This window comes from Poromitra crassiceps (genome assembly GCF_964638095.1).
Source record: "Poromitra crassiceps genome assembly, chromosome: 30".
NCBI classification, from domain to species: Eukaryota; Metazoa; Chordata; class Actinopteri; order Beryciformes; family Melamphaidae; genus Poromitra; species Poromitra crassiceps.
This window is the reverse complement of record NC_139652.1, coordinates 7,722,585-7,731,670: the sequence shown is the minus strand read 5'-3', so window position 1 is coordinate 7,731,670 and position 9,086 is coordinate 7,722,585.

Genomic DNA, 9,086 nt, shown 5'->3' with positions numbered 1-9,086 from the left:
CTGAATGAAGAGCCACTTCTCTGTGTGTAGTGTAGCCTCTCTCTGCCCTGAATGAAGAGCCACTTCTCTGTGTGTAGTGTAGCCTCTCTCTGCCCTGAATGAAGAGCCACTTCTCTGTGTGTAGTGTAGCCTCTCTCTGCCCTGAATGAAGAGCCACTTCTCTGTGTGTAGTGTCGCCTCTCTATGCCCTGAATGAAGAGCCACTTCTCTGTGTGTAGTGTCGCCTCTCTATGCCCTGAATGAAGAGCCACTTCTCTGTGTGTAGTGTAGCCTCTCTCTGCCCTGAATGAAGAGCCACTTCTCTGTGTGTAGTGTAGCCTCTCTCTGCCCTGAATGAAGAGCCACTTCTCTGTGTGTAGTGTAGCCTCTCTCTGCCCTGAATGAAGAGCCACTTCTCTGTGTGTAGTGTAGCCTCTCTCTGCCCTGAATGAAGAGCCACTTCTCTGTGTGTAGTGTAGCCTCTCTCTGCCCTGAATGAAGAGCCACTTCTCTGTGTGTAGTGTCGCCTCTCTATGCCCTGAATGAAGAGCCACTTCTCTGTGTGTAGTGTAGCCTCTCTCTGCCCTGAATGAAGAGCCACTTCTCTGTGTGTAGTGTAGCCTCTCTCTGCCCTGAATGAAGAGCCACTTCTCTGTGTGTAGTGTAGCCTCTCTCTGCCCTGAATGAAGAGCCACTTCTCTGTGTGTAGTGTCGCCTCTCTATGCCCTGAATGAAGAGCCACTTCTCTGTGTGTAGTGTCGCCTCTCTATGCCCTGAATGAAGAGCCACTTCTCTGTGTGTAGTGTCGCCTCTCTATGCCCTGAATGAAGAGCCACTTCTCTGTGTGTAGTGTCGCCTCTCTATGCCCTGAATGAAGAGCCACTTCTCTGTGTGTAGTGTCGCCTCTCTCTGCCCTGAATGAAGAGCCACTTCTCTGTGTGTAGTGTAGCCTCTCTCTGCCCTGAATGAAGAGCCACTTCTCTGTGTAGTGTAGCCTCTCTCTGCCCTGAATGAAGAGCAACGGAGGTACTTTTCTCCACCAGCTGCTCTCAGCCTGTCACTGAGAGCGCAGAGAATTTTGGAGATGGTTGTTATGGAGACAAGGACAAGGTAGAGCAGAGTGATGCAACCATACAGATGATCTGGAGAGCCGAGCAGAACAGCCAGTCTGACGCCTGGGATGGACCTACATATTCATCAGGCTGTCAATGGCATTGACTTGTGACTTAAGTGTAATTCACAGCGTGATATTTTCCCCGTGTGTGTGTGTGTGTGTGTGTGTGTGTGTGTGTGTGTGTGTGTGTGTGCGTGTGCGTGTGCGTGTGCGTGTGCGTGCGCGTGCGCGTGCGCGTGCGTGTGCGTGTGTGTGTGCGTGTGTGCGTACGTGCACGTGTGCCATCATCAGCTCTGCCACTGAGCTAAGCTTATGGAAATGCTGATTTTGTCTGAGTTCTCCCAGTGAGCTCTGTGGTTTTGTGAGAGCATGGTGCTTCTCTGTACCACACAACCTTCTACACAATATTCAACAAACCCAACTGAAGCAAAACCGTTGGACTTTATAAAAAGGGCTTTCCTCACAAACGCTAAGGGCTAATATCTTACGCCCAAGTGCAACTCTTTGCTCGTTTCTAGCACTCAACACTGGGTCGCTGAAACACCTCCTTTGATGTAGGGATGTCACGATACTAGAATTTCTACTTCGATACCGATACCCAGGAAAATATCGATACTCGATACCATTTTCGATACCACGCGGCGGGATGACAACAACACATCAAGAGGCATAAAAAAGAAACAAACAGATGGACGGACAGATGCACGCTTCTCCATAATCTAGTCCTGATAAAACTCATTAAAAACTTAGACCTTACACAGCAGATTAGCCCTGCTCTAGTCATCAGCCTATCATAACACAGCAGATTACCCCTGCTCTAGTCATCAGGCTATCATACGCAGCAGATCACACCTGCTCTAGTCATCAGCCTATCATAACACAGCAGATTACACCTGCTCTAGTCATCAGCCTATCATAACACAGCAGATTACACCTGCTCTAGTCATCAGCCTATCATAACACAGCAGATTACACCTGCTCTAGTCATCAGCCTATCATAACACAGCAGATTACACCTGCTCTAGTCATCAGCCTATCATAACACAGCAGATTACACCTGATCTAGTCATCAGCCTATCATAACACAGCAGATTACACCTGATCTAGTCATCAGCCTATCATAACACAGCAGATTACACCTGATCTAGTCATCAGCCTATCGGAATACTTTGAATTTATTGAAGCAAAAGATACCCACCAATGACAGGGAGGCAGAAATCAGTGGTATGTTTGATTTTTCATTCAGAGAAAGCACTGCTGATATTGATACAGTTGCAAATGAGTATTGTATCCGTTTCAAATTTTTAGTATTGATACGTATCGATACTATCGATACCTGTTGCAAATGAGTATTGTATCCGTTTCAAATTTTTTGTATTGACTTTTATCGATGCTATCGATACTTTTGACAAGCCTACTTTGATGTACTGACCCAGTGGTAATTCAAGGAAAAAAGGGGAGATTTTGAGCGCTAGAAACTAGCACAGATTTGCCCTTGCACTTACACATGGGCATCATTTATCTTTCTGGAGGCATGATATGAAGAAGAAGAAAAAAAAGGTGTGCACCTCATTTTTTAAAGTGGTGGTTTGTGATATTGTTTTTTTTTTTTTTTTTACTCCTGAACAAAAAGGGTCTTTCCTCTCCATTAGACTGTGGTTTGACGATGTTTTAGAAGATTGGAGAGATCTCTGGTCCCGCTTAAAGGGGCGGTTCTGTAAATTGAGAATGGCAGGTTGACATAGAGGCGGAGAGGATGCCTTAATATCTAAATGGGTTCCGCTTTGAATTCAGGCAGAATAGCGAGCGTGCCTGTGAACACTGCTGAAGTGCCCTTGAACAAGACACTCAGCTCAGCTGCTTCACAGACAGATGTATCTAGAATTAAGAAATACACCATATGAGGGATACCGCATGCCCAAAGACCGCTTCAATTTCTCTTGTGTACATTGTCGAAAAAATAATGTAGCCCAACTACAGTGTAGCTTGGTGTATTGTATTTTATTCATTCCGGTGGCGGTGAGGGATCATTTGTCGTACTCGAAAGTAATTATAGCCTAATCCCAATTTTAAATTGGTTTTAGGCAGTCAAGCGTAAGCCTCACATGCAGGCCCCCCATCTCGATTCTGTATTTCCGTGTCTTTGGGCTTCTAAGTGCTTTGCCGTTGCTCTGATGGATAACGCTGTTGTCCAGAGCAAGATTTCAGGTTGCTTTCACAGCTAGCCAGTTAGCTCAGCCTCTCTGCGGGCAGTGCTAATGAGGCTGAGTCAGCAGAATGGGCCCACAGGCACACAGGACCTGGTCACAGACTGGGTTAGGTGAGGCTGGACGAGATGTCTCTGTGATGGCTAGTTGGCTACAACGCTGCCGGCCGCTCAGGGCTAATTACTCAATCAAAGTTGCCCGTCCATGCTGGTTTTAACCAGCGGGCTAGCTCCGGGGTTGTTCAGAGGAAGCCGCGGAAGTAATCCTGAAAGCTGTAGTTCCACGAATGGCCACTTGAGGCAGGACCCCGAAGTGACGTCGTCCCGTTCACCCCCCGTGTTAAAATGCCCCACTTTGTAACAGTGATTACGCATGTTTACAGATTGGACTCGAACAGGGGGTGAATTTTTTATATAACTCGCCCGTTTATAAAATAGACAATAGACAAGGGGGTGATTGACAGGTCGCCTGTCCAGTCAGTGATCGCGCAGCTTGCCGATCATGGACCAATAGCAGGCAGAGCTGCAGCTCTGGGAAACCGCCCATCTCGTGCTGTCTGTCTCGCGACCCCAAAGATGACCACAGACAACACTTTGCTTACAAACGCGAGTCGAGGAAATAATGGGTGGCTTCGTCCATATTATTTAGGTCAGTGGTTTTAACACGCACAACCCCAAACAATCGACAAACTCATATCCTTTACCTGAACATTCAAGCATTCAGATACATAGTTGCTCATTTTTACTCCAGAAAAACATTTAACTTTAGCCATGTCTTGCATTGCAAATGTATTCAGCTCAACTTAATGGAGCATCTGCTATCCTTTCGATCGTTGAACGAAACAATTTGTGTGCGTGTCTGTCTGACGCTGATGTGCGTGTGTCTGACGCTGGCATTCAAACCAATAACAGCAAGCAGAAGTCTACAGTAACAGTCAACAAAGCACGGGGATGCTCTGGCATGACTGCAGCAGAAACCTTCAGGCGAATATTGAAGAACGCTTCCAGATGGCAATAGACACGGACGGCAGTAATCATCAGTACATTTGTTTTCAAACTACCCAGTCAGTCTTTGGGAAAAAGCACTCAAGACAGTCAAATAAAAGCCCTGCCTGGCCTGGTGCTGTACAGTATGTGCCAGTTGAAAATTCAAACTATTATTATGTTGTCCCAGCCAGCAACACACTACTGCTGGTGTACCAGGAACTGCACCTCCCAGACGAGACGATAGTATGTTAGCAATAGAGCGGTGAGTCCGGCTGCAGGGTATTTACAGGTAGCAGGTGGACAGCTGGTCTGGAACCAGCTGTTTACAAGGAGGGACGGGAGGGGGCGTGGCGGTCAACAGAGTTCACATGTGCACAAGCATGTGTACAAATTACATGCAATCGCCAGGCTGTAATTTAGCTTGCTTATGTATCATCTTTCCCCCCCCCCCCCTTCTCAAATCTTTTGATTGATTTTGCACCAGTTTGATACACAACAAACAATGACATAATATACAAGGTGTCTGAGTAGCACGCTGTAAAGAAGAACAATGCTAGTTGAAATAGTAGTAGCATACAGGTTAGACAAACTGGGATCGTGACGTCAAGGTTGCTGGTTCAAATTTCCACAACAGACAAGGGAAATCTGTGCAGAGGGAATAATACCCTTGCTCAAAAATGCTGCTACTGTGATAGAGCCTCTTAAGCTGCGTTCACACCGACCTATTAAAGTTGGTCGCTGGCGTCGAGTTTACATACAAAGTCAATGCAAACGAGCGATTGAGCGTATATTCGCCTGGGAGAATAATCGCTGGGCGTCCGAGCGGCAGAGACAGAGCGACAGGGAGAAAATACGCTCGTCGCTCGAGATGAAATATCCCAACTCGAGCGAAAATACGCTGGCATCAGTCGCTCGCTGTTCAATGCTGATTGGCTGCTGTGTGAGAGCGAGTCAAGGATCACACTGGCTTGGAACAAACCGCTGGTTTATTGTGTGGCAACAAACCACATTGACAGCCTGACAGCTGACATGAAGTGAAGTCTGTACTACCGGTATGCAGCTCGCATTAGGAGCACGCTGATAGGCTTAGCTTGTAAACAATGACGGTGGCTCGTAGTGGACAAACAGCATGACATTGCGTAACGTTATATCCCCCACATGTCCGTCATTTCGTGTGCCTGTTGATGAGCGATTTAAACAGAGCGACAGAGCGATTCCAAAGGGTTGACTTGAGCGACAGAGCGAAAAATAAATATCTCGGTGTGAACGCCCCTTGACAGTAGCAAAACCAGGAACAAGCAACTGCTACAATGTCAAGCTGGAAACATGCTACAGCGATCAGCCTCGACTTGGAGCGTTGCCGACGGCAGCCAGACCTGAATACTCGGAACGTCAGCTTTGACGGCGGGGTCGCAGGAGAGTCCCCAGCAGAATGAGTAAATTGTGTGATTTCGCTAGGATTTCAGTGACTAGGAGTTAGCCCAAGGAGAGAATGTTGTGTGCATATACTTGGTAATAGCTTTCACTCTCTCCTGTTATCTCTCCATCTACATTATAGTATACTTGCGAGGCTGAGGTCAGCTGCGTCAAAGTCACATTTTCGGGGAGCTGCACGCCAGCGCTGCGGCGTAGTCCTCGGCGCGGTGACGTTGTAGCACGTTTTCCGCTCATGGCGTATTGGGCTGCTCCCTAGGTGGGTACAGCTGTCACCCTAAACTCGTTGTAAATAAAAGAAACACAGGAAGGCCAAAGAGCAAAATATGTTGTCATTTCACTCCATAATGGCTGCAGCTTTCTAAGTGCCCTGTCTGAATTATGATGAAAGTAAGTGCTAAGGGCATGCCTGCTCTCTCACCCTCTCCTCCGTTCTGCATGGCACTCAGACACGGCTAGTTAGCTATTAGCTGGCTGCTTAATCAGGACGGCAACTCGAGATGTAGAAGACATGTCATCTTAACGTCATCACCAACTTACAGCTCCAAGCCTGCACACTTATCCCACAGTCACTGCACAGTGGCTGCTTCAGCACCAGCAGGCTAAACTGTTGGCAGATGCCAGAGATGTGGCAGGATTGTTCATGAGACGGTGTCCGGGGCGTGGGGCTCGGGTGGTGATGGTGATGGTGATGTATAGCTATCCAGGCTGCTCACAGAAACGTGTCCGGATGATTGACAGCTTCATCACATTAAGTCGCTCCATTGTTCCACTGTGGTTGTGTCATACTGTCAGACCCCGCACACACACACACACACACACACACACACACACACACACACACACACACACACACACACACATGCACACGCACACGCACACACTTCAATCAGTACAGGAAGCTAGCAAGCAAATGCACGGCCTTTTGGAAAGCAGATTGCAGTATTGGATCATCAGAGTTCACTAGTGTACTACATAACAACAACAACAACAGTTTAACACCACAGAGTTCACTAGTGTACTACACAACAACAAGAACAACAGTTTAACACCACAGAGTTCACTAGTGTACTACACAACAACAACAACAACAGTTTAACACCACAGAGTTCACTAGTGTACTACACAACAACAAAAACAACAGTTTAACACCACAGAGTTCACTAGTGTACTACACAACAACAAGAACAACAGTTTAACACCACAGAGTTCACTAGTGTACTACATAACAACAACAACAACAGTTTAACACCACAGAGTTCACTAGTGTACTACACAACAACAAAAACAACAGTTTAACACCACAGAGTTCACTAGTGTACTACACAACAACAAGAACAACAGTTTAACACCACAGAGTTCACTAGTGTACTACACAACAACAAGAACAACAACAGTTTAACACCACAGAGTTCACTAGTGTACTACACAACAACAAGAACAACAGTTTAACACCACAGAGTTCACTAGTGTACTACATAACAACAACAACAACAGTTTAACACCACAGAGTTCACTAGTGTACTACACAACAACAAAAACAACAGTTTAACACCACAGAGTTCACTAGTGTACTACACAACAACAAGAACAACAGTTTAACACCACAGAGTTCACTAGTGTACTACACAACAACAAGAACAACAACAGTTTAACACCACAGAGTTCACTAGTGTACTACACAACAACAAGAACAACAGTTTAACACCACAGAGTTCACTAGTGTACTACACAACAACAAGAACAACAACAGTTTAACACCACAGAGTTCACTAGTGTACTACACAACAACAAGAACAACAACAGTTTAACACCACAGAGTTCACTAGTGTACTACACAACAACAAGAACAACAGTTTAACACCACAGAGTTCACTAGTGTACTACACAACAACAAAAACAACAGTTTAACACCACAGAGTTCACTAGTGTACTACACAACAACAAGAACAACAGTTTAACACCACAGAGTTCACTAGTGTACTACACAACAACAAGAACAACAACAGTTTAACACCACAGAGTTCACTAGTGTACTACACAACAACAAGAACAACAGTTTAACACCACATAGTTCACTAGTGTACTACACAACAACAAGAACAACAACAGTTTAACACCACAGAGTTCACTAGTGTACTACACAACAACAAGAACAACAGTTTAACACCACAGAGTTCACTAGTGTACTACACAACAACAAGAACAACAGTTTAACACCACAGAGTTCACTAGTGTACTACACAACAACAACAACAACAACAACAGTTTAACACCACAGAGTTCACTAGTGTACTACACAACAACAACAACAACAGTTTAACACCACAGAGTTCACTAGTGTACTACACAACATCAACAACAGTTTAACACCACAGAGTTCACTAGTGTACTACACAACAACAAAAACAACAGTTTAACACCACAGAGTTCACTAGTGTACTACACAACAACAAAAACAACAGTTTAACACCACAGAGTTCACTAGTGTACTACACAACAACAAGAACAACAACAGTTTAACACCACAGAGTTCACTAGTGTACTACACAACAACAAGAACAACAGTTTAACACCACAGGACCTCCAAGGATTTTCACCCCAGCTCTCCCATTTTGACAGATCTTTTCATTCTAATAAATAGGCTCATAAAAAACCCAAGGCTCCTGAGATGACAATGGCTATTTTTATCCCCAACAAGATGCCTCCTCCCTGCATGAATATTAATGTAGCGCGGTTTTAAAGATAAATCCCTAAGCGCGCGGAAGGGGGGGCGGGGGGGGTTTGTATGTTATTCTCACATATAGCTTGAGGATCAATTTCCTTAAGTTTTCCATGGTTGCGTAGCAACACCCACCTAAAAAAAATAAAAAAAATCCTAAAGCGAGGCGAGGGTATTGGATTTACACGTGAGCTCAGGAACTCTGTTCCACTGCGTGGAGAGGAGATGTTCCACTGCGTGGAGAGGAGATGTTCCACTGCGTGGAGAGGAAATGTACAGTTTGCTTTGAGTCCGCAGGCTAGAGGATGCTGGGAAAGACAGCTGATCACTTGACCATTGTGTGTAGTATAGTTGACACTGTAAAACAATGCTAAAAGAGGACATGCACAGTGCACACTGAATAATGCTCTCAGTCATGCACAACACGCACTGCCTTTTCTTTTTCTGATATTTGCCCATTTTATCTGTACTTGGCAAATTCAATGTACCAGTAAATCTGATAGGCCTACTGTATCTGTTCTGTAACAATGTCCCGGTAAATCTGATAGGCCTACTGTATCTGTTCTGTAACAATGTCCCAGTAAATCTGATAGGCCTACTGTATCTGTTCTGTAACAATGTCCCGGTAAATCTGATAGGCCTGC